General features: G+C 36.6%; 2 long non-coding RNA genes across 2 annotated transcripts in view; one reads left to right on the top strand and one right to left on the bottom strand.

Annotated features, from left to right (window-relative positions):
* Positions 1-27,966, bottom strand: part of LOC116664255 — a 575,010-nt gene that overhangs the window by 59,414 nt on the left and 487,630 nt on the right. The window lies entirely within an intron of this gene.
* On the top strand, positions 484-27,859 carry LOC116664258. Its single transcript, XR_004320678.1, has 3 exons — positions 484-564; positions 13,889-13,895; positions 27,848-27,859. It is a non-coding gene; the product is annotated as an uncharacterized LOC116664258 (long non-coding RNA).

Below are 27,966 nucleotides of genomic sequence, written 5' to 3' on the forward strand. Positions count from 1 at the left end.
AGATAAGTAAGTGCTGGGGGTGTAATGTACAGTGTGATGACTAGTCAACACTGCTTTCTGGTATGTTTTAAAGCTGCTGAGAGTAAATCCTAAAAGCTCCCATCACAGGAAAAAATTTTTTTCTTTTTTCTTTTGTGTCTGTATGAGATGATGGATGCTAACTAAACTTGTAATCATTTCAGAAAACATGTACGTCAGTCTGATGTACATCTTAAACGTATACAGTGCTGTATGTCAATATATCCCATTAAAACTGAAAAAAAGAGCTGCATCAATTTATAGCTATACCTCATTTTTTTGTTCTTATTTGACACAGATTATTTTTTGTGCTTAAACACATGGTTTATACTACAAATTAGATACGTTAAGCCAACTAATTACAATATAATATGAAATACCCAAATGAACGCTTCTCCAGTAACCCAGCAGGCAACTAAAACAGGCTGAGTTTGGGTGAGGAGATGATCTCCTGGAGTAGGTGTCGTTTTAGTTAGGATTATAGAGTAGGTACAAGAAAGTTGATTGAAGAAAATGCTTGGTCAATTCAAGTGAATTAAATAGCATGTGTTTAGTCCCCAGATTAAAAAAATATTTTTTCAGGAGAGCATGGTATATGGATCTGGAAATTGCATTGGGTGAAGGTGGAAAAGTAGAGACGATTCAGATTAAAAAAACATCATAGGTGTAGCATCGAGAGTTTGGTTTTTCCCCTAGGGATGTCACTGGCGGATTTTACAGAAATGTGACATGGTCAGATTTATGTTTTAAGTACCATCTGGTAACAAGAAAAAGGATGAAATAGAGAAGGGAAACACTGAATGCAGGAAAATTGGATGAAACTATTACTGTATCCAGATGAGAAACAATAGGGGTCTGAACTAAGGAAATAACATTCAAATAAGTGAAAGAAACTCATGCAGAATTTAGTGACTTAGCAGATCCTGTTGGACCCTGCTCATGTCCCCAGGACCTCTTTTACTGGTTTGCTATGCCCATCTCCTAACTCTTGCCAGAGTTGCTGCCAATGGCTCTCACTTGCAAACTCTTCCAGAGAACTGTCCTTGCATAAATGGAGCAATCATACAGTTTATATCTCGCCGCGATCTGCTAACATGACTGACCGAGTTGACAGTACTTGCAGTAGGAGTGGGGAGAGAAATGGTATAAGAGCCAGCCTCTAGCCTCAACAGGACTAATTCTGTGGTGCAATTTATACTTTCCTCTGGGTCAGGCTGAGCCTAGACTTCTCCGAAAACTGCATCATTGTTTGACTTTCCTTCCTGCTATGGACTGAATTGTGTCCCTCAAAATTTGTATGTTAAAGCATTAACCAGCAGTGTCACTGTATCTGAAGATGGGGGCCTTTGAGGAGATAATAAAGGTTAAACAGGATCATAAGGGTGGCATCTTAATCTGACAGGACTGGTGTCCTTGTAAGAAAAAGAGACAGAGCTCACTCCTCTGCCCACAGAGAGAGCACACCAGAAGGCAGCTGTCTGCAAGCCTGGAAGACAGGCCTCACCAGGGACTCAAATTGGCAGCACTTTGATCTTGGACTTCCCAGCCTCCAGAACTGTGAGGAAATAAATTGTTTAAGCCCCCAAATCCGTGATACTGTGTTACGGCAGCCTAAGCAAACTAATACATCCCTTTCTCTATTTTTTTTTTCTTACAAGTTTCCCCAGATAGAATACGCTTAATGTATCATTTTAACGACCCTAGTTAATGAGGGTGGTATTTTATGTGTGACGTCACCTACTTTTTTGGTCCTTAATTTTTCCATCTTTAAAATGGATTACTCAATTGTAAATCAGTGGATGTTCTGCTTCCTCTGCTAGATTGTTAACATCTTAAGTGCATTAAATGGCATTTCACCTATTATTTGTTGAAGTCCCCCTATTCTGTTAAGGTAGTGACTGATAAGTTATGTTCTTTAATAAGTAATCTCATAGAACCATAGAAAGCAGAACAAAGAGGCCAAAGGAACCCCCCTCACACATCAAGTACAACTCAATGTCCCTTTTACAGATGAAGGGGAAAAAGATGCCTAGGATATGCATGACACTGGATACCTACATTGCTGTAGCTATTTTAGCTCCTTCAATTAATTATGGTCATTTGGGGAAAAGATAACTGATTTTCCAGGAGTACAATATAAAAGGTACACCAGTATGCAAAACCCTATCACTGATTACCCAGCTAATTACTGACTTAATCCAAACATTTAAAAGGTTAGCTCTTGTTTTCCAAACACGCTAGATTCTGTGTCTGCAGAGAGCTTATAATATACCGCCATAAAAATTAAAGTAATTCACTCATCTTGGCAATATATACAAGATTCTAGAAAAGAATGAACTTTAAAAGATGTGGAAAAAAGTCCAATTGGCATAATATGAGCCAGAAAAATTGTAATGGCTAAAAGGAATGAGAACTGACTGTGTCAAACCATCCATCAAGAGATGACATATGTTATATTCTTAGCAGGACATTTGTTTGTTGAAAGTGCTTAATTTGGCAAGCTTATGCAGAGGTGGGTATGGCAAATTTTACTTTAGAGTACAAAACAGCTTGGAATGTGAAGATGCTAATGAGATCATTTAGTAATAGTTATCAAGCCATTCCAAAAAGGCAATATTTATCTGAAAGTTACATTATAATCCATATCATGTGCAGGTAATAGTGTCTTCAGGAAGGAATCCTACAAGGCTGCTTTTTTTTTTTGCTCATTCTAGGAACTGAAACTTTAATAGGTAATAGACATCAGTTTATACTTTTGTTATTGTTTTGGGTAGAGAAAAAAATATAGTGTGAGATTTATCATGATAAAACTCTAATTTGATTTAAATGATGAACTTTCTATAATAACAAAATTTATACTTACAGGAAAATATATGCATATATAAATATCTATGTAAATGTATATCTACATAAATAAAACTAGTTGGTTCTGGTGTCTGACTTCAGTTCTGCCCCAGCAAGGAATTTATGCTAATCCTAAACCAGAGAGGTGGTGAGGGGACAGTGAGGCTTCAGTTTCTTTGCAAATCAACCCAAAATGCTGTCTTATTTTTCAAGAACTGGTTTGGGTTGGAATGGCTGACTGGGCTAGTACTTCTCTGTAGGACATTTCTTGGCTCTTACTAGATAGACTGCCTTTGATTAGGCACTTGCCCAAATTGTTCTGTGGAATTCTTCCACTTTCCTTGTTAACTACAGCCCCAAAATGACTACTTAAATCTGCAGTTTTAACCTAAGAGCACTGTTTTACTCTTCACCAAAATCTGCAGTTTTCCTCTTAGATGGCTGAGTTTTCTCTCCCTGCAGTGTCAAAAGGAGAGTACAAAGCTCTCTTCTTGCTTCAGAATATGAACTGAAAATGGACTCACATTTGACAATTATTGTAAAATGTGTTCTTTAATATGACTAAGTATTCTCCCACAGGGGTTACTATGGAGTGGTCCAGGACTTTAACTATTCAGTTAATTCATGACCAAGATTGTGATGGTTACATATATGAGCATATTAATCCTGGTACGAACCAGCAAAGAGACTGCAAATGGGGCCAAATTATTTTTTGAACCAGTGTTTGTAAGATGCATTAGTTGTTTTGTAACAGAAACTATATGACAAAATTTGACATGTTCTTTTCAAGAGGTCAGTGAATAGTTGGTAATTGGGCTTGTAGCAAATGCGTGTCTATGCATTTCTGAAGAGAAATTCCATTAGTTTTATTACCTTCTTGTATCTGTGTGTAAAGCAACTAGCTGTTTAAACAAAACCTCCTCTTGCACGCACCTGCATCTTGCATAAGAAGTTTTAGACTCTTTAAAAATAAAATCTTTACAAAACAAGCCAGTGGCCCTGCTCAGGAACACTTATTACGAAAGAAAAGATGAATTTACATGAGCTAAGTTTCTTTCAAGTACCAGACAAAGGCAATTCTTTTAACAAGCATTATGAAAAAGAGACTGTTTTGTGAAAAATCACCAGTGAAGCTTTGAGTGGTAAAGTATGAGGTCCTCTTGACCCTTTTCCCTGCCAAAATTTTGAAATATCTGTATGAAGTAGGAATAAAGAGAATAAATTAAATTTCTATCTGTGTCTACATTGGCTTAGAAATAGACAGTGTTGCTAAGAATAATATAGCTTTATGTGATCTTCGATTATTTTGGCTTAATTCTTTAAAATTTTTTAAAAAGTGAAGATGACTATAGAAAATAACCTATGACAAAAGACACCTAAAATAAGAAAAACAATAGAGCACTAGACAGGAAACCAAAAAAGTGGAGATTCTGGCTCAACTTAGCCACTTGTTTATATATATAACATTCAGTTCACACATGTGTAAAATAAATATGGAACTCTCCCAATTTATAACAAGATGTTATTGTCACCATTTTAAAGATTCAGAATGTGAGGCTGTTAGGCAGTTAGACAGAAATGAGCACTCGGCAAGGGGAGACAAAGAGGGAGGGAGCAACCCAGAAAATAACAGTATCCCTGTGCTCAGGATAAGGGGCTCTAAAAACTTTTACTTTCTCTAAATGAAGGTCAACAAAGAAGCTGGCTAGCATTGAACACTGCAGCTGCACAGTAGAGAGAAGGACCTGGCTTAACTTGACCCAATGCTCATTATAATGTAATTAACATTACAGTTTGAGCCCCCCTCCTGTAGGTTTCTCTGTGTGCATCATGGGTAAGGACATGCAAAAATGAGATGGGCATGGATGTGCTTGAGCACAAGGAACCTAAGCTGTCAGTCAGCCTGAGCACTCACAGAACCTGAGCCATGAATCAATCAATCATGAAAATGCCCCCTAAGCCAGGATATAAAAGCAGGAAAAATAACGGAGCAACACCAGTTTTTCTCTCAGTTTCACTCGCTCTCAATTCTCGGGAGTATACTATATATTTTACTACCTTTTAACTTTACTAATAAAATCTTGTTCATATCATGCTTCCTGTCTCTCATTAAAAATTCATTTTTGGGGGGTGACTTAGAACTGAAGTAACTCTTATTCCCCTCCTCCCAGTAACAAGGTTATGACCGTTATTTAATGTCACTAATCCTGCTTCCTCTAAATAAAAAGAAGAAAAAAACTGACAACAAAATAAACAAGCAATTGATAGGGCACTAAACTTTTGGAAAGATATCCAATGTTCTAGGATTGGAAGAATTAATATTGTTAAAATGGCTATACTACTCAAAGCAATCTACAGATTTAATGCAATCCCTACCTATCAAATTACCCAGAACATTTTTCACAGAATTACAACAAGTAGTCATAAAATTTATATGGAGTCACAAAAGACCCATAATTGCCAAAGCATTACTAAAGAAAAAGAATGAAACTGGAGGAATAACCCTCCCAGACTTGAGACAGTATGCCAGAGCTACAGTAATCAAAACAGCATGGTATTACTACACAAAAAAGATATACGGATCAATGGAACAGAATAGAGAGCCAAGAAATAAACCCACAAACTTTTGGTCAATCTTCAACAAAGGAGGCATAACATACAATGGAGTAAAGACAGTCCCTTCAGCAGATGGTGTTGGGAAAACTGGACAGCTGCATATAAATCAATGAATTTAGAATACTCTCTCACACCATACACAAAAATAAACTCAAAATGGCTTAAAGACTTAAACATAAGACAAGACACAATAAACCTCTTAGAAGAAAACAGAGGCAAAACATTATTTGACATAAATCTTAGCAATGTTCTCCTAGGGCAATCTACTCAAGCAATAGAAATAAAAGCAAAAATAAACAAATGGGACCTAATTAAACATAAGCTTCTGCACAGCAAAGGAAACCATGAGCAAAACAAAAAGACAAGCTATGGAATGGGAGAAAATATTTGCAAAAGATGAGGCTTAACAAGGGCTTAATTTCCAAAATATATAAACAGCTTATACAACTTAACAACAACAACAAAAACCCAATTCAAAATGGCCAGAAGACTTAAGCAAGCAATTCTCCAATGAAGACATACAAATGGCCAAGAGGCACATGAAAAAATGCTCAATATTGCTAATTATTAGAGAAATGCAAATGAAAACTATAATGAGGTATCACTTCACACCAGTCAGAACAGCCATCATTCAAAATTCCACAAATGATAACTGCTGGAGAGGCTGTGGAGAAAAGGGAACCCTCCTACACTGCTGGTGGGAATGTAGTTTGGTGCAGCCATAATGGAAAACAGTATGGAGAGTCCTCCAAAAACTAAAAATAGGCTTACCCTATGACCCAGCAATCCTACTCCTGGGCATATATCAAGAGGGAACCTTAATTCAAAAGGATACATGCACCCCAATGTTCATAGCAGCGCTATTTACAATAGCCAAGACATGGAAACAACTTAAATGCCCATCAACAGATGACTGGGTAAAGAAGCTGTGGTATATTTATACAATGGAATACTACTCAGCCATAAAAAATAATAAAATAATGCCATTTGCAGCAACATGGATGAACCTGGAGAATGTCATTCTAAGTGAAGTAAACCAGAAAGAGAAAGAAAAATACCATATGATATCATATATGTGGAATCTTAAAAAAAAAAAAAAAAGACAAATGAACTTATTTATAAAACAGAAACAGTCTCACAGATAGAAAACAAACTTACGGTTACCAGCAGGGGAAGTGGGTGGGAAGGGATAAATTAGGAGCTTGAGATTTGTAGATACTAACTAATATATGTAAAATAGATAAACAAGTTTATACTGTATAGCACAGGGAACTAGACTCAATATCTTGTAGTAACTTACAGTGAAAAAGAATATGAAAATGAATAGATGTATGTTCCTATATGACTGAAGTATTGTGCTGTACATGAGAAATTGACACAACATTGTAAACTGACTACACTTCAATAAAAATTCTTTAAAAAATAAAAGATACGTGATTTCTCATTAGTTTATTTAGGGTAAGATTGTACGTATATGTTCACTTCAACCCAGGAATGCTAGAGGCACAGACTAGATTACTACTGCTAGCACCCTGGGAAGATACTAAAAAGACTGTGAAATAGTTTAAAACTTTTGGTTTTTAATCAAGTTCTTAGAAGATGAAGATGAAGGCATAATTGTAAAGTTGCCTTAACCATCTACTGTTATGACTATAGTGGAAAAATAAAGATAGATTAAAAGCTGCAAAGATATAAATTAGTGGCTTTCTACCACATGAAAAAAAAAAAATCAATGAATTCAATGAGTTAAAGGAAGCAGGGTGTATAAGTGCAGAAAGGTACTGCCCATGTTGCAAATGTAAACGTCTTTATCAGACTCCAAAATGGAACTAAATCTCAGACTTGGATAAATTCTGCATCTGCACAAATTCCAATGACTACCTCACTGTCTAATCAAGTGTCCTCTATCTACATCTCATATTACAGGAGTTAGAATCATCACTAAGAGGTAATAAAGAGTATTATAAAGGTCAAGAATAAATGAGACTTTGTCTAAAGGGATTGTTATTTAACAATGTATTGTTTATAAGATTTAGGAGTTCATATTTTATTTATGATAAATTCATGCAAATGATGGATTAAAATGTTTATTTGGGGGAGGTAATTAAGTTTGTTTATGTATTTTTTTAATTAATTATTTTTAATTTTTATTTTTTTAATGGAGGTACTGGGGATTGAACCAGGACCTTGTGCGTGCTAAGCACACACTACTGCTGAGCTATATCCTCCCTCTGGATTAAAATAATTTAAAAGAGAAAATACCTCTATGAAGTGTTTTGTAACTCATCAGTCTGAGCTTGATTTGTGTTCCCATTCAGGAAAAATTTTCTCTGTATCCATAAAAAATAACAGTTTAGCTTTTGATTTACAAAATGTTTACCTGGTAAGTTGAATTAGTGTTGTTTTCTTCTAGATACTGTATTTTTTATGCAGACATGCTCACAGTCATTCCTAAATTTAACCTTTCAAATCTGTGGGGCTTTAGTTGGAAAGTCAGGGTGTTGGCTAACTTTTAAGACCATGTCAAGATAGACACGACTGTATTTTGGATATATGTCAATTACCTTTGCTCCTCAGCAAAGGTCATGATTGATAAACAAGTTTCCATGCTCAAAAGCAACTTGTCTAAAGTCATTAACACCTACTGCCTACTGTGTCCAATGTAAGAAATTATGCATGATTCTTAATATTTGTATAATAATGTTCACATACTAGATTTAATAACTATGATTGTAGGAAAACTAAAGTCTGAAAAACAAGTGTCAAACAACACAAATCAAATATTTTCATATGATTTTTTAAAATGTTATTTTCATCAATTCTGGTCAATTATTTTTCTTGTGTGGATATATTAATAGTTAATACACAGAACTTTAAAAATCAATATACTATGCAATTTGAAACTGAAAGCTATAAATTCTTCAGCAGACTAGCAGCAGTTTCTATGTAGGAGCTATTCATAAGTGCTTTAGGGTGTTCTAATCACAGGTTAAAGATCCCAACCTTCATCTATTCACATAAGAAATTAATAGAGATATAGTAGTGTATATATTCTCCAAAGATAATTCAAGAATACGCAGAAGCACTAGCATTCAACTTCAGTGCAATTAACAGTACAGTAATCTGAAGATCAGGAAAGTTTAAAGTCAATAGCTGAGAACTACTTGAATGGACAGTGATTGATTTTGCTTGCTCTGGCCTATAGGGGAATGGCTGATCCAAGCTTACTTTGCGCTAGCCTCTTCTCTGTTGCAAGCCTAATGAGGCATAAGGAGTGAAGTGAAAAATGGAAACAATAGAAATAGATTTGTGTCTGCATGGGGCCAACAACATGATGAGGAAATAAAAATTAATCCAACCAGCGATCTGGTATCAAAAAGCTGTACTGTCAAATTTCCAGTAACATTTTCCAAAATTATTATTATTATTACCTTTGCATTTCAGCAGTTCAGTTCTCTTTGATTACACATGTTGCAACTGAGTACTTTCTACGAACCTAGAACTGACAGATGTTTGGAAGGAACATGTTATTTAATACATTTTAAAGAAATGCATTACAATTAAAGATTCTGTTGCCAGAATATATAAAAGCATACTCTTGATTGTCTGCTATAAATAACATTTGTAAGAATCAATCCTGTTGGTAAGTACTTGTTTAGATGGGTTATTAAAGAGGTTAAAAATAAATGATATTTGGAAAATCATTGAAAATGCTCTAATACTGCATTGGTTTCAGATAGGTACTTAGACCATCAGCAGATGATACCGTGAGATTTGAAACTAGACATATTTACAGCTGAAAAGTATATTTAAATAGTTTTGTGGAGATGGTAGTTAGAATGCAAATAAAATATTTCCTAGAAGAAAAAATATATTAAATGTAATTGGTCACAATAAAGAAAGATTTGAAGTGGCTGATAAAAATTATATTTGTCTCGAGTATAGTTTTACAAACATAAAGTACATTATTCTATTCATTCAATAAGCATTTATCATGTTCCCTCCTACTTCAGCTGATTAATTTCTATCAGCCTTCAGAATTCAGCTTATATTTATATTTCCTCAATTTTTCCAAAACTTTCAGACTATGTCAAGTCCATCCTGTTTTTTATATCCTTATAATCTTCTAACTTTCTTTCCTTGCACTTTATCCAGTAGTAAAGATAAGTAATTGTATAATTAGTTTTTTCCAGGTATGTGTATACTGAATAAGGACAGAAATTATTTTCCTGATTTACATCTGTATCTCCAGCAAAGGACCTTTCACTGAATAAACACTAAATTAAAACTCTGTTAAATCAGTAACTGAATACACTTTCTCAGGTATAATTTTAGGCACTGAAGTTATAAAGTCAAATAAGGCCTGGGGAATCTGTCTCCTTGGGAAGATTGGGTGTCGGAAGAGACGGGAGAGACGAGTAAAGGAATAATTACAGTTCAAAGAGAGAAGATATGATGGTGAAGAAGGAAACTGTTGTACTTCAGTTTAAAGGGAAAGTCTGAATGGACAAGATGAAACTCCATGAAAAGGACAGAGTAGGTGTTCTTTGCTGAGGGACAGCTTGCTTCAGACGGGCACACTGATCTTTGTGTCACTTGATTCCTCTTGGAAATGGAAACTGAGACAGAGATAAGAGTTTACTGGAGAGTTAGCCCTGTGAAAAGAACAAGAGGGATGCAGGGATCAGGCAGGGGGAATCAAAACTGTAATACAAGCCTGACAAAGTCTCTGGCAGCCCAGAGATCTGTGGAGCAAGGATTCCTATTTAGAGGATCCTCCAATGGGCGCAATGACCAGGGAATAAGACCACAGTCTTACTCAACCATTGGCTGGAGTCATCGGGAGAAGAGCATTACTCAGCTCAAAAGCTGAGGCAGACAAGGAGGAGGTACAGCTGGCTACTCTCCTCGCAGTCAGGCAGTGTCCTCCCTTGAGAGGATCCCGTCTGCTACAAGCATGGACAGTATACACAGCAACCGTCTCTAGTCCATACACACGTGGCCTGTGCTTGTTAGGACAGGGCAAAGCATGAGGCGGGTGATGGTACCAGAGCCAAGACTTAAATGGTCTTGTGCATCTCTCTGGGGAGTTTGGATCTTATTCTGCAGGCAGTGGAGACCATGGAAAAGTTTTCAGTAAGGAAGCAATGGGAGCAAATTTGCATTCTAAATCTTTCTGCTGCACTGAGTGAAACCTGAATGCAGGGCCCCTGAAGAGGAGCTGTTAGAGGAGGCCCGGTGAAAGCAAGAACAGAGAGTCTGACATAGGAATGAGGCGCAGGGGAAAATTAGAGACTCTGGAGGGCAGGCACCTCAGGATGTGATGCCTGATTAGACTGGAGGAGTAAGGAAGAGCAAGGAGTCTGGGACACCTGATTTTCTTTGACACAAAGTTTCTTATGTTCTCAGAGTAAGCTTTAGAAGAAATAATAAAATGAGACTCACTGCAAACATCTACCTCTCAAAATGTAAAGTTGTCTAATTACCTCAGCCAGATCCCCGATCATCTCACTAGAATCTACTTCTTGCTGTGATTACACAGCACTGTGTCTCAGCCTGGTGCCAAATGTCAAACAAAGAAATACAGATTATTAAAAGTGATTCAGCGCATGGGAGGAATCCCAGCATCTCATTCTCAAAGCGAAGCCTTAGAAGGGCAGAGAAAGTAAAAACAAAATTAACCATTAAAAATAACAAATACAGCATAATGTCCCAATCATGCATATATATACATATATTATGCTGTATACCAGAAATTGACACATTGTAACTGACTATACTTCAAAAGAAAACAAAATAACAAATACAAATGAAAACACAGCCCCCGCACACACATACACACATAAAATGGAATGCTAAATGTGATATCCACTGGCACTAAATTTGAAAGCAAAATAAATTGCCAATAATTAATATTGGGTTATGTGGTTATTTAAATGAAAATTTTAATGAAACCTTTATGTATAGAATGTACAGGTGAATTAAATATGCACATAAGGACATTTATTCCCTAATCCTAAAATAATACCCAGCCACCCTCTCCAAAAGAACAGGCACATTCACACCTCTGACTTTACTCCTGCGCCATGGTAGCTTCTCTTTTCTCTGCCCTCAAATTCTTACTCATTTAACAGAGTTCAGTCCAAATTTCACCTTTTTCTGGGTGTTTATCTCTCATGTTCTCCTATAAAATGAATTAACTGCTCATTCATCTCTGCTTTCATGGATATTTACATATTTACATATATGTGTATGTACATATATATCCATATATATTTTAAAAATCTAAAAAAAAAAAGCCACTATTCTATTTGTGGGTCCAGCAGACATGTGGGTCTACCAGCATGTTTGAAAAATCATAGTTACTTAATGATTTCAGTTAAGCTGATTCCATTGGATAGTGTCACTTAACCATATTAAGTAGTACAAGAAAGTGTAATGAAATAGAGTGTAAAGAAAGAAGAAAAAATAAGGAAGAAAATGGAATAGATGTCTCAGTTCTTATTACAGCGTTTGGAAATTTCTTACCCCTGACTTAGCATGTCTAAATCCTACTAACCCCTTAAGATGAAATGAAAATAAGGTTTCCTTTAAAAGGTTTTTAGATTCCTACTTAGATTGAAATAATTCTTTAAACTTCCATATAATTACAAAATTTTCCTCCTCGGTAACAATCTTTATCCTCAATATATATATATATATATATATATATATATATATATATATGCAACTGAAAGCGGTGAATACATATCCAATCCAGGACTTCCCAACCCCAGAACTGTTGACATTATGGGCTTTCCTAAAGATCTTACTAAACATTTGGACGTTGTTGTGGGCTGTCCTGTGCACTGCAGGAAGTTCAGCAGCATCTCTGGGCTCTATCTACTAGACACCAGTAGCTCCCAGCTCCCTCTACACAGTTGTGACAACCATAAAATGTATCCAGACATTGTTAAATGTCCTTTGGGGTGGGGGAGGAGGCAAAATTGTAGTGAATCACTGATTAAAAAGGTGAAACTACCATTGTACAATGACTTTTAATTTAGATAGACAATAATCTAACTCATTGACCTTGTATCATGCAGGCGACATGTGAATGATATGGGAGTCTAAGGAAGTGCCAATGATTATTTACCTGGAAAATGAGAAAACCCGAAAGAGCTAGAAACTCAGCTTGTAAACACTGCCACTACATTCTTTTCATAGCAGACATTTTTGATAGTGATGTAAACTGACACAACATTTTCAGGGTCAAATAACAGCTTTGTGATTGGATTTATTAATATGTTAAACTAAAATTTACCCCGACCTCAACAAACCACCAACCCAAAGTATCTAAGCTTAAGTACTCAGCACTAAGACATAATATTTTGAATATGCATTGTTTTCACACTTAACATAGATAGTAACATAATTTTATGAGTTAGCATTTTGTTTCATGCCTTGTTGTATAAGCTGGTTAGTAATCTGGGTAATTTATTCTACTTATTAAACACCAAAACTTATTTTTTCAGAAATTCTGTTTACAGCTTACAACTGAATATATAGTATCACAGCTCTCAAAGAACTTATATTTAGTGGGAATAAGCTATCCTATAAAATAAAACAGCAATATAATGCACTTAATTCTATGATCCAGATGAAAATAATAGACACACAGAAAAGTCGTAGCTCAGTCGTAAAGGCACTGCAGGAGGCACCTGATGGTTTTTAAGCAGAGGAGTGATACAGTTATGAATGTGTTGTAGATAAAGCTTCAGGACTGGAGGCAAGAAAACTACTTCAAAGCCTTTTACACTAATCTAGACAAGATATGTCAAGGGATGAAATAGGCCAGTGGTAGAAGGCTGGGGAAAAGAGACAAAGGAAACTTAGGAAGACTTGAAGACAAATATCGTGAGAATTTCATGAGTAACATGATGTGAAGTTTTGGGAGAGAAAGGATTTAGATTGTCTCCTTAGATTCCAGCTGTAGGTGTGTGGATAGTTAGATGTACCACTAATTGAAATAAGGGTAACAAGAGGAAAAGCTTCAGGGGAAAAGATGACAGATTCCCTGAACTTCCACTGGCAACAGTGCACATGGTTTAGGCATTTTACCTAGTCTGAGTTTAGGAAGCTTAGGAGCAATAAAAACAAATAGGAAGATTGATTTGAGGTTAGAGTGGCTTTTATTTACTTATTTTATTTACTTCTTTAGGTCAGATGGATGTAATAGAAGGACTAGAGATGGGACAGATTTGAGAGTCATGGCGAAAAAGTGATTCAGATGATGAATCTAGCTAGGGTCTTAGGCTGTCTAGAAAAGAGATAAGAAATCCCCTCTTAGACCTCGAGAATATATTAGGATCAACACAGTGGAAGATGATAGAATTTCACAGAGTGGGTGTACTGTATGTTCTGGTATGAGAAGTCTGGTGGGAAAATTGTTTTCAGCAAGAGAGGGGCTGAAAGTTAATATTTCTCATTCATAATCGTATTAGGTGGTAACAAGGGTTTAGGTTATCACCATGGGCAGGAGTAAAACAGAGTCAAGGTAGTTAGCAAACACCTAGAACATGGTGTTTGAATAAACCATCTACATGAGTGAAGTCAGCCAGTATTATGGCAGGATTTAGATAGAGTAAAGGAAGAATATTTAATATCAGTGTTTTCAATGTCTGACCAGATCTTCAGATTAAAGAGGAGAAAATCACATGGAGAGGATTTCCAAAGAAAACAATAGTTGTGTTTATTTCCTCAGTAGAGGAAGAGTAATGATTCAGAACTTGCACTTAGCACTAAGGAGGTAGTCAAGGAATTGCTTGAGGGATGAAATATCTTCCATTTGAAAGAACAAACTTAGGTGCTGAAAAAAAAAAACTGAGAGGAAGAATAAAAGCTGAAGTAACACTTGCTCACTGATAAGAACTAACACTGATTTCAGTGTTTCACATTCACTTTAATGCTGTTTGCAAACTGCTATAAAAGAACATAAGTCAAGATGTTCTTTAAAATAAGACCAAGACTTAGAAAGCACTGTAAAATTCAATTTGTCCTGATCAAAAACAAAGCAGATTTAGAGAGAAACTTTGTCATAAATAGTAGAGAAGAGTGCCCAAGTTTCATGGTGCACTTTTTTAATAAGCTATTTAAGTTCCTTAAGGCTTGTATGAAGATCATGAAAACTCCATTCAAGCATAGCTGCTTTGTATAATCCTGCTGAGATGCTTCCCTAGTAACGAACTTGTTTTAAGATCCTTTGGGTCAATAAGCAGTTGAAATGTTGAGACTACTTCAAGGCATGTTAATCAAAAGAAGACAGACTAGAGCCAGCATTAAAGAAACGAATTGATTGCATGCAGGGAAAGCAAGTGAGGACAGATTATCATAGATTTTAAAACTATGTAAGATGGCTTTAAAGACTCATGTCTGCAAAGTCTTTTGATAACAAAAATTACTGTTGAGCTATAGCTATGTAAGTATAGAAGTGTGACAGAAAAGCACCTGTTACATTACTCTTGTGGAAAATGTACAATCCTGGCATATTTTCCAAAATCCAAAAATGGTGCTCAAAACCCAGTTGCTATAAATAGTCTTAGCTTTAAAATTTTCTTCCTTCCTCCCTCCCTCCCTTCTTTCCTTACTTCCTTCTTTCCAGAGCCTGTGAAGTAGAATTAATAACATTCCTATTACACAGCTTGAAGGACAGAAAATCAGAGGATTTTCATGATTTTTCCAAGGAAATACAGTAAGAAGTTCCAAAATTAAATGCAGGTTTCATATTTTAAATTATAGCCCCAAATGAACACCTTACTTATACTTAGAACTGAATATTTGTTTGCAGTTATAATTTTGCCAACTCCATTTTTCATTCTTTTACATGTGCATGAACACTGTGAAGTGACAAGTAGCAACAGTAAGGCTCACCACTACACTAACAAGAGGAAGAAGATAATACAGATGAAGAAAATGAAAAATAGATTTAACTATAAAAAATATTATTGGTAAGTAGTTTTTAGATGCTTCATCCACAGAAAGTGGACATAATTTAAATGGAGAATTCAGATCAGGCCTTTATAATTTCTAAGTGCTCAATCATGGGGAAGAGATTCTACCCTCAAAATACTTAGTAGGTCTTTTTCGTATTCTATTCATTCTTCAATCGACAAATATTCATTGAACACTTATCGTGTCAGATAGTAAAGACAACTTTGAAGAAAACAGACAAATTTCCCTTATTCATTTTTATAGGGGAAGGATACAGACAATAAGGAAGATGAGTAAGTAAAATATATATTATGTGTAAGCTGGTAACGAGAGTAACGGAGTAAAATAAGAGGAATAAGCAGAGCTGAAGGGGATTTTGGAGTTTTAAATAGGGCAAGCCTTAATGAGAATGTGGCATTTACACGAAGACTTACAGGAGCTGGGGTAATGAGTCACACCACACGAGTAGGGAAGGTGCTAGGCCTCGAGCAAACAGAAATGCCAAGGTCCTGAGGACTCAGTGTGCCTGATGCGTCCCAGAGAGAGGAGAGCAGGGTGGCAGAATGCAGTGAAATGGAAAGGACAATAGGAGATAAGATAGCTGTGTGTGAAGGGCAACAGGCCAGTATCACCTAGGGCCTTGTGTCCCATCTGAATGAATTTGGCTCTTACTGTGCATGAGCTAACAAGCTGTATGAAGGTTTTGAGCTGAAGTAACACTATCTGACATATTTTAACAGTCTTTCTTTGTTTAGAATTGAATAAAGGGGGCAAGGATGGAATTAGGGAAACAGCTAGAGACTGATGCAATAATCCCAGCAAGCCATGCTAGAGTCCTGGATTAGAGTGGTTATGGTGGAGATAAAGAACAGCTGGATTATGCATTAAATGTGAAGTTAGAGCTATCAGCAGTGGCTAAGAGATTACATGCCAGTTCTGAGAGAAAGACAGGAGTCAAAAATTGCTCCAAGTTTGTTTGTTGGTTTTGTTTTTTTTGCCTGAAGAATTAGAAAGATGAAGCTACCATTAAATGAAGTGGTTAAAGATAAAAGACTGTCATTTAGGCTCTGAGCACTTCTTGCCAAAAGTAATATTTAAGGATAATCTGCCTTTTTGTGTCTTGACATTCAGTTTTTTTAGTGTTGGTTTAATTCCAAGTCATATCAAAACATCTCATGCATTACATCTATTAATAGTGAATATCCCCATATTTTTCATATTTCTTCAGCATGATCATATAATAAATGAATAATGATATTTTAACTCATGTTTGCTTTTGCAGTTTGAAAAGGCTCTGCTAATTTTAGTCTCACCAAGGAATCAGCCCCTCAACCATAACTGTCTTTCTCTTTATTTTACCCATTGACTTAGCAATTTTTGAGATGTGTAGAGGGATACATGTAGCTCTTTAATAAATTACAAACGATATATTCAACTATTTTTCAGCTTTCATTAAAGAACAATTGTGAGCTTTGTAAAAGAACTTTTAAAATGATTCTAGTCATAAACATTGAGGGAGGACCAAAGACATCGATGTTAAGTTAGCTATTCACTAACTAAATAGGGGCTGAGTCCTTTGGTAGATAGAGTCATATATTCTAGTTGATCCCTAGCTTTCATAATTATTAGCATATATTTGCTATGCTTTTTAAAGGAATAAGATAATGTATGCAAAGTATCTGAAGACACCTGAAAGATAATCATTGCTAAATTAATGTTAGCTTATCATTCCCATAGCTTTGAGAAACACAGACCCAAGAGGATCAAGAGGGTGGATTAAAAGGATGTGGCGCTCACCTCTCCATATGAACACATCAAAAATGCATCTACATGTGGAACAATTCTCACTAAAAACTGGAAATTGACAGAAAGACTCCTGTACAACCAGGGCTGTCAGAAAGATGCACACATAATCAGGTGGAAAGCGATCAAGTCAGGACCTGTGCCCCTGGGAAGGGACTCAGAGGAAAAGGGAGATTGCACGGGTGGACACCTGCTCTGGGAGTGAGCAGGTCAAGCCACATATTGGGTATCCCAGTTTCCGGGTCCCCTGTGGAGGAGACAATCCTCTGGCTGGTTGGAGGAAAGCTGAGACAAATGGAACAGCTGGGTAACCCCTGACTCCACTTGTGTGGAGCGCACGTGCTCTAGTGGCCGCTGTGTTTACTGCGACCACCTCACCAGGCACCCCAGCCTGAGCCTAGTGACTGTGTCAGCCTGGCTAACTCCATGCCACAGTGCAGCACTGGATATGAGGTGACGATGACTAGGGAAAGGACTTGACTGTGGGACACAGGTGACCTGGGCCTCAGGTAGATCTCAGGTGGGGTGGTAGTGGCCATTTTTGGAGCTTACTCAAGCTGCACATGAGAAGCCACCCAGATCTCTGATTACAGACATCACACTACAGCTAACATCCCAGTACATGCCAGGAGACCATGCAGACCCCTGCCAGCCCTGCTGAGTGGTTCCACAACAGAATAGGGTGGCAGAGGCAGGTGACAGTGATCGGCTGTGAGGGACAAAGGGAACTTGCACCTGAGGCTGTGTCTGAATGGAGCCATGGATGCCTACAAAGCAATGCATCAAACCTCTGTCTGGGCATGGACAACACTTGCTTCAGTGCTCCCCGCCTCTAGGGTAAAGGTCCCAGTACAAGGAGAGGGAAAACACAAGCTTAAAGGCCCAACACTGTGGGCTTCTGCTTCTGCTACTTGGGACCAGATCTTACCCCTTACAGGGTGATGATGGTGTCTGAGCAGAGAGGAAGTCCCACCTCACACCCAGCACCGGCCTTAGCCCCTCCATCTCACTTCCTACTAAGGTAACAGATGCCACATACCCTAAGGAAAGATATAACTTGTTTCCATGTCAAATCCAGCTTTCCCACCAAAGGCATGGGGCACACAAAGTCTGTACAGAGACACTAACACACAAGAACACCACTTCAAGACTATAATAGGTAACTGTTTCACTTAACTTCATAGAGTTAGAGAAAGTTAAGCAAAATGAAAGGCAGAGGAACTACTCTTAACCGAAAGACAAAACACCTGAAAAAAAAAATGAAACAAATAATTTACCAGATAAAGAATTTAAAACATTGGTAATAAAAATATTAACTGAATTAAGGAAAAGAATTGATTAAACAGTGAGCATTTTAACAAGGAACTAGGGAGAAAAAAAAGAAACCTAATCAGAAATGATGAATTCAATAGCTATAATAATAATAAAAAAAAAAACACTACAGGAAATAAACGGAAGACTGAGCAATACAGAAGAAAGCATACGTGATCTGGAAGATAAAATAATGAAAAGTATCCGATAAGAACAGCAAAAATTTTTTAAAAGTGAAAGCAAGTTAAGAAATCTCTGGAATAACATCAAGTGTTCCAACAATAGCATTATAGGGGTCCCAGAGGATACACTGTACAGTGCAGGGAATTACAGCCATTATTCTGTAATAACTTTTAATGGAGTATAATCCGTAAAAAAATACCAAATCACTATGTTGAATACCAGAAACTAATAAAATATATTATAAATCAACTATACTTCAATTAAAAAAATAATAAAAGAGACCAAACAAATGTTAAAAGATTAAATCACTGATAAAGAGATGGGGTACATCCCATAGTCTGAAGTATTAACCAATCATATTTTCTTCTTCTTTTTTATGCTTATTTATGTTTTGTGAAAGTTATTCTCTTCTATGTTACAGTTTCACTAATGTCACTTCTACATGTTGAGAGGCAGAACTCCTGCATCTACAACTTTAAGCACAACTCTTTGGCCATGAGTAATCATAAAAAGAAGCAAATGGCAGAGACCGTTCCCTATCAGTTATTCTTGTTACTCTCACTATGCTGAACAACCATGGGCACTTTATTTTCACATCCTTAGTTTTATCTTTTTTAACCTGAAAATGATTCCATATTATAAGAACATGAGAACATGGGAGCCCTGCACAATAATGAGAATACACAGAACGATTCTAAAGAGGATGGCAAGCAAACATCAAAGATAAACTCTTCTACTTCAAAATTTTGTCTAGACCTAGCTATGCCTTTTATCCCCTCTATACCAGATGGAATTGCAATCATATACCTTCTTTACTGTATTATTTTTTTCCTTAGGCTAAGTACCCATGTAACAATGTCTGAGACAAAAACATGTTTACAGGAACAGAAATAAGGGACTGGAGGAGTCACACAGGGAAGGAGGGAAGCTAATGCCTTGGTGCTGTATTGACCCAGTCACCACTGTGTGTGTGTCATCAGTTCTCTTTGTTGCTGGGACCTGTTGAGGAGCCTTAGGAAAAGGCTCTCAGAACCATTCCCTCCAAGGACGAAAATGGGAAGCTTTGACTTGTCACTCTCTCTTCTCATGGAATAAAAGATTGTTCCATGGGACATTAACTCTTTAGTACTTCCAAGTTGTGCAAGTGTGAGACAAGTTTCTTCCAAGTTCTCATTTCAAGGCATCAGAGAAAAATTATGGCAAGAAGTAAGACGTTCATACGTGCTTGACATGACAAACCCAGGTTTTACCCACTCAAAATTAGTTGCCACAGCTATGCTAGTATATGAGATGAAGCCAACAGGATTTGAAATGTTTTAAGGAGATATTTTATATAATCTACTCCATATCCTCTTTAGACAGGTAGATGTGTGTTTGCTCTCCATTAACCCCAATCCAAATCCCCCTCATCCACATCTGAATTGAATGAGGTTTCAAGAAAGACACTTATTATAACTAATTGTAGCCCCTGCTTCTGCAATTCACCCTGAATCCTTAACTAATATTCACCATTTTCCTCCCATCCTTTACCATGCAGTCTAGATTTCTTGATCTCTCATTTCTCCTATCAGCTGGGCAAGTGTTTCGTCTGGTGATGTAACTCAGACCATCCCTCAAGGAATCCCTCAATTTCCTTGCCCTTCTGAGGCCATGGTTTCTACAAGTGCAGACCAACAGAAGTTAGGATGAATGGTGTCCATTTTATTTCCATGTCTTGGTTCCCAGCTCAGTGTTTTTTAAGATGTAGCACAACCTATCAGTCATTGGTTCCACATCCATGCCACATCCTGTAACACAGACTTCTAACCCTTAGGGGCAGTCCCTGAGCTAGCATCTTAGCTGAAACTTTATGGGGTCAATCCATGGTCCTATGAGTCTCGGTGTTCCTGAGTAAGATATTTGGGAAGACCATTGGGTCCCATGGTCACGTGCATATTGTAGAGTCTCATTATAAACTGAGTCCCTTGTTCCAATGTAATGTTCTGCAGGTGCCATGCTAGCAGATCCAGATTCTGTAAGCTCTTACGTGGCAATGCTGTCTGGCAGCACTTACTATCGGTAATAGGCCCAGTTGTCAGATGACTAGTGAGTCCACAAATCCTATCCTGTAGGTATGCTTTCTAGGGCTAATTCCAGTGCCAACCTTCCTGCCAAAGGCAGAGCCTAAAGCCAAGAACTATAGTCAGGTAGTTTATTTTGGAATGCCAGGGAGTTGGAGTGAGGAAAGGAGTAAAAACCAATAGGAAGATGGTTAGGATAATGACTGCAACTAAGAGTGGCTCAGCACTTGATGCCACCAAAACTCTCTGAGGAGCCTTATAAAATGTACCTCAAAACTATCCACCCAGGGCACACATGAAGGAAGCATTTAGCTGTCTGTGGACTCCTATCCCCAACTAATAAAGCACTGCTCTACAAAGGGTTAACTCTCTCACATTTTCAAGTAGTGCATTCATGAGGATCAAGCCATTTCTGCAAGACTCCCAGCTGCCTTCCTATATCACGTCTTCACAGAAGCCCTAGGGAAGGTAGCGAAAGGTGCCGGAGATGAAAATGAAGCTTGTTGAAGACAGCAGAACCAGTGCAGCACGGCTGAAATAACGGGTGAGGGCAGAGGACTGTGCAGTTGGCACAAGAACCCTTCGGAGGCTCAAGACAGTCCAGTGGTGAAGGTGAGTGCAGTGAATATGAATTTTCATTATGTAGTTGCGTTATCAATATTTCTTTTTCTTCCTCCAAAGTAGGTCAAGCTGAACCTTCACTGTATCCTGTATATGTCCAGAACTGTATAACTATAATCTAACAAGGCATTAACTAAATTACTACTTTAAGAAAATAAACGGCAATTACAATGGGAGGATTTCTTTCACTAAGTTAGTAGATGTACTTTCTTCCTCTAAAAATAATATTAAGTAAGCCATGAAAATTGGTTTATTCTCCCACATAAATACTTTAGGGAGAGTCTCAAAGCAAAGAATAGGGGTTTGGCAATTCATCTGTGGGAAATTCATGTTTCTTAATGCTTTTGCATCAGTGGTTTTATTAAGCAGTTTTTTTTCTTGCTTTCCCTTTTAGAGTAAAATTAGATAAAGTAAATAATGATTATACTTTTTTGATTTCATGGTACTTTTGTCATAATTATGGGGTAAGCTAAAACAATATCAAACTACTTAATTGATTTTTGCTATCCCATAGCCTTGTCATTTATCCTGATTTAGTAAAGACACCAGGTGGCTTTATTTCATTTATTAGAAGTGGATGTTATTCACTCTTCCATGATGTACCTGGGGCGTTGAGCTTTGGGATAAGGTTTGTGAACTGAATTAGTATCACAATAAAATTGTTCTCCAGTATACCTTATTAGGAGCATTATAATTTATTTCCTATGCTATATAACATTAAAAAGTTATAAAAACAGAGTTTTAAATAGAAACCTCCTTTTAAGGATGATCAAAACAGTATCAGTGAAATGCTTACTATGTGCCATGGACTAAACTGGATTCTGGAGGGAAAAAAACAATAAATACAACTTAGTCCTTTGTCCTCACTGTCTAGTAGAAAATTTCAGTTTATTTTTTATAAAACTCAGTGGTATCTTTGCATTTGAATTTCATAACATTATATACATACCATTTTCTCTAACACATGTTGAATTTGAGACTAGTAGGATAGATTTACTAATTTTTAAGTGATATATTCTCTTAGACATATCCAGCCAAAATAGGCATCGTTTTTACACATCTTTGTAGCCACATTCAAACAAACATTAAGTACTGTCCATCTGTCTCCACATGTGCCTTTGAATTGTTTGCTTTGATTTTATCCTCATCATCACTGTAGTCCAGGCCCTCATATTTCATATCTAGAGAAAGACAATGTCCACTTTTCCTGCTTCCATCCTCTTAAGTGCATCCCTAACGCACACCATGACCTATAATTTGGGTGATCACACACTCCAGTTTGCCTGGGACACCCTCAGTTTTGCCTATTGTAATTATCAAGAACAGATCCTTACAGTCTCAAAAACTGGGTGATAAGTTGCATGCTCATCTTACCTCTAGTGACACTATATTCAACTTGGTCACCTTATACTTTTTAAACTCTTTCAACGACCAAGGCAAAAAGAACATACAAGACTCAAAAACCTCTATAATTTGACCACAGTTTTTCTACCTGTTAGACTCTATTCAGTATATGTTCTCATTTCTCAACCTGTGACCATCTTTGATGATCTTAATGGCCAACTCATTAACTTGATTTCATGCTGTCTTTCCCTGATTACTTTCATATTTCCATTGAACCACAGTAAATACTCCTTTGTCACTCACACACAGATTTGTGACAGCCAGGATGTTGTTCTCTAGTAAAGTTAGCTCTAATACACAGCATCTGATTGCTTTACAAGTTCTGACTGGAGATAATACTGAGTAGTGTTTAATATCATGGACTCATGTCATGATGAGTAGGCTTGAATACCAGATCTTCTGATGCATTCTACTATGTAAGCTCTTCCTTCACTGTATTACACAACTTCAAGGCAATACATATTACTTAGTAAACAGGAAAAAGGTAAGGAAATACAGGGAATTAAAAGGAAACAAGTAACATCAGATGACTCTTCAAAAATGCTACCTGCTCCACCACTTTTCTTCTACCAATAAATCTTTGCATTACTTCTATAAAAATAACTATTACTTCTACAAAAAAGGTAAGAGCCTGATATATATTATAAACTAGGTTTTACGTGATCGAATATACCACATTGAAGGAATGTGAGAATATGATGGGGTGAAGTAATATTTCCCCTGGGGTCCCCGTTTCTGTTGTTGGACTTGATCCTAGGGAATTTCTAACCTCACTTGAGGGCAACTACTCATTTATCCAGGGAGGCTTCTCTTCATCCCAGCACTGGTTTCCACTCCACCAAAGTTATGGCCTATTTTCTTTTTTTATATTTTCTGAACTGAAACCCTTTAAATCCAGCCCCAACAGAGTTTCCCTGTCTTTACCTGCAGTCAATTTGCCATCTAGTGTAAAAGAGAAGAATACACATAAACAATGATAAAACAATGCACAGGTGAAATGGAGAACAAGTGTTGGGACTTGGATATATTTCTACCTCTAAAATCTAAAATAAGTAGGAAGAATACACATAAGTAGTTGATGGGCAAATTAATTCACTGAATTAACTATTTTATGGATAGTTAATTTCAGTAATCCATTTTTAGTTTTATACCAGTTCTTTCTGTTGTGATACCCCAACCATTTTAATAATGATGAAAAATGGAGTTAAGGGAGTAACCAACAGCTTATAAGGCAGGATTACTTATCTTCCAGGTCATTATCAGATTGTAGTCCTTTAAACTTTTTTGACAAGGCAAGATAAGCTAATAAACAGTCTATGCAATACCAAATTAATGCATACAGATAAAAATAACTTTTATAATAAAAATACATGTCAAAATACTTGATGAGTGAATTATTCAAAATGACTACGCTGTATGTACATAACTTTACATAATAAGCCAATCCCATTAACTCTTCATTTTTCACCACAAAAAAAGTTACATATTAGTCTTCTTTCTCTAAGGAACCAAAATACTTGGCAGTTTAACATAAGATATTTTAAAATTTCTGTCATCTAGATATTTCTGAACAAAAATTCTCGGTAATAGTTTAAAAGAAACAGATTTCTTAAAAGAAATTAAATGAGCAGCTACAAAATTTAAGAGAGGGAAAAAGTCAGAAAGTGACATGTCTTTTTATTCATGAGTCTTTCAAGAAATCTCCTTGTCCCATTTTAGCTGCTTAGTGTTTTTCTTACTGTATATTTGTACAAAGCAACAGCTGTACATTTAAGAAACACCATTCAAAAATACCAAAAGAAAAAAAAAATGGCAATTTAGAGGTATCCTAAAGGAAAAGTTTTGAAATACTGTCTTTGATCACTTTCTATGACCAATTTTTTTAGCTGACATATTTCTTTGAAGTTTTCCAACTCAGGTCCCTAATGAAATATTACTTGCAGATAAAGCTAGGCAGAGAAAAATACAAAGAGAATAAAAATGCATTAATGCAAATTTAGGAAAAATACACCTAAGCACAAACACACTTGTCCTGTCATGTATATTTAGGATACAGTTTGCTAGTCACTATCAGCCCCGGCAGGTGTTTATTAAAGGTATTTGGAAAGCCTACAAAAAATAAGGAAAGAATCAAGAGTCCAATCATGTCAGATTAAAAGACTAAATTCCCCAGAAGGCTCTTCAACTTTCCGTCTGGATGTTTGGAAGTCAGTCACACATGGGGTTAATAAGGTCACCTCAGATAGGTATAGGCCATTAAATAGTAACGGGTCAGAAAAGCATGTATCTGGGTAAGCATGACTGTCAGCACTCATGGCAGGTAAGAGTCAGCTGTGAGACCAGGCCAGGAAAAACCAGGGCAAGCAGAAGTGTAATCAAAATTAATAAAATAAATAGCAATAAAAACAGCAAGAAGCCGCAGCATGTGAGAATTAGGCACTAGGGCTGCCACGCCATCGAGCAATGGGACTGAAATTCTAAAGGAACTGAAGAAACATAATAGAAGACATATGAGCATGTTAGTCTCAAGGAGGCATGATTCAGTGAGGCAGTTTTCTGCTTCTTGCCCCTGGTTTATGGCTGTTAAGAGCTGTTTTTATGTGATCAACAGCAATACATGGCCAGATGAAAAGGACCAGATGAGGTCTGAAATACATATTTAAGTTTCACCTGCCTCAGCTGAATGCTTGATTTATTCATCAAATACCTATATATTAAACAAGGTTAATATTTCTTCTCTTTGATACTGAGGTGGTCAAATAACCAAAAAGGAATTTTGGCTCTTTGGTAATGGTATGTTAATTATTTAACAAAAATTTCAAAAAATAAATTCCATTTTTATATTCAGATATTTAATACATACATTTCTTTGCTCAGCAGCAGAGGGTCTGCTAGCTATTCAGTGAAGTCTATATGGCCCCCCTCTTTTTCTTCCTAGGTACACAGCAGGATTACACTGCTTAGCTTTCTTTCAATTAGGTATGTCCAGGTTACTGAGCCCTAGGCATTAAATAGCGAGTAGAACCATGTACGTCTCTTCCAGATCAAGACTCTTATAAACTGACTGTGTTTCTTCTATATTTTCTCACCTCTTTTCCAGCTAGATGCAGACAAGACCCTAGATTTACACCATCCAATATAAGTCATCAGTCACATATGGCTACTTATATTTAAATTAATTAAAATTAAATACAATTAGATTTCAGTTCCTCAGTCACACTAGCCACATTTCAGGCACTCAAACCTATGCAGCTGATGGCTACTGTCACATACCCATCACTGAAGAAAATTCTATAGGACTGTGTTGTCCTAGACAATGCTGAAGCAAATGTGCAGAAATAGACTGGGTCCGTGGATCACCACAAGAAAAACAACACAAAACCAGTACCATCCCGTGATTATTATGTGAGTGAAAAATCAACTTGCACTATGTTTGAGACATTCTTCAGATTGGTGCCTTGGTTATAGCTGCTAGTACAATCAGTCCGATATAGTCACAGAAAATGGAGTTCCAATTAACCCAAAAGATAGCAGCACATGACCAGACACAAGCCGAGACTGGCATTAGGTAGGCAGGATGGTATTTATAGCAGAAAACCTGATATTCAGGTAGACACTTAGTACAAGTCATTTATAACCAAGTGTAATGTCGGCATCCATGTGGGATGGGTATCAAGTAAGTCAGGCAGTTCAGGGTCTGAGCACATGGGGAAAATGGATTTATTTTAAAACCAACATCATTTCCATTACACAGTACAAGAGATTCTTATAACTAAATATGGGAAGCTACTAGTTCATCTACTGGGGGCTGGTCAATGTAGGGAGAGAGAGAAATTGAGACAATGTAATTTCTTTAAGACAGCACGCAATAGCCAACTTACACTCACAAATCTATGAAAGGTTGAAGGAAGAAAATATCTAAACACTCACTGAGAATAATAAAAATGTTAAATGGATAAAAGGACTTAGAAAAAATTCTTGATTATTTATTAGGAAATCTTTATGACTGGAGTGCATTTTATGCTGACATTTTTTTGTCCTGCATATTGAAATTATAGTTTGCATATAATTTTTTTTTGCCAACAGCAAAGAAAGCTGACTACATCAAGTAAAAATGCAAAGAGACAAAGTATGCCTCATCTTATTTTTATTCCTAACAAAAAATGATGCCTAGAGAAACAGTAAAGAGAATGTCATGAAATAGGAAGTGCACCTTTTCTCCTGTACTGAAAAAAAAAAAAATCCATTGAAGTATAAATCTTCAGAGGATGAAAAATAACAAATACCATTCAGAGTGAACGTATTGTTTTTGTTTTTTGTTCCCCCCCCCCCGAGTTTACTGCAAGGAAAGTAATAAAAAATATGATAAAGCTTCCCTGTGATCTTATAAAAAAGTAAAAAATAATCACTCTTGAACCACCAAGTGATATGCAGGAAAGTAATTTACACTATGAGCCTTTCACTTTAGGCCAGAAGGTACACTTGTAATAGCTGCTTAATCTTAACCTCAGGATTTTACAGCTCATGAACTTTTGTATTGACATTAATGAACAGCCTAGGAAGGTAAAATACTGATCAACGCAGACATCTTGGTTTCTTCAGAAAATTAATAAGGTGTGCTCTCTGGATGAGAATTTACTGTGAGTGCCTCGCGAATTAACTGCTGTGATGGTGAGTCTTGATTGATTGGAAGGGAAAAAAAGAACCTTTTGTAGGTGGTGGTGTGACAAATTACCACACTATACCCTTTATGAATTTCATTATTTTTGTTTTTCCCTTGTTACCATTCCTTAAGCAATGAGTGCTGAATAAGACGGTAGATTGGCAATTAGAAATTAGAAGATTTGGTCATTAGCAAAGTAATTAACTGTTTCTTAACACAATAATACTGCAAGGAAGAGTAATTAATGGTAGTAAACTGATTGATACCAAAAAATAGAATTTTCTGAGAGTAACACATACACTGAGAATCTATTCTTATACCTCTTTCCTAAGAAGGCACTATCTACAATGTGTAGAACTCCAGCCACTTGGACCCTAATCCTAACCCACATATTTGGATAAAGATTGTATGCAGAACAATGAATCAGCAATTTTTCTTAATAACCTCAACACCAAGTAAATATACCTGCTTGGC

This window comes from Camelus ferus, chromosome 6 (assembly GCF_009834535.1).
Source record: "Camelus ferus isolate YT-003-E chromosome 6, BCGSAC_Cfer_1.0, whole genome shotgun sequence".
NCBI classification, from domain to species: domain Eukaryota; kingdom Metazoa; phylum Chordata; class Mammalia; order Artiodactyla; family Camelidae; genus Camelus; species Camelus ferus.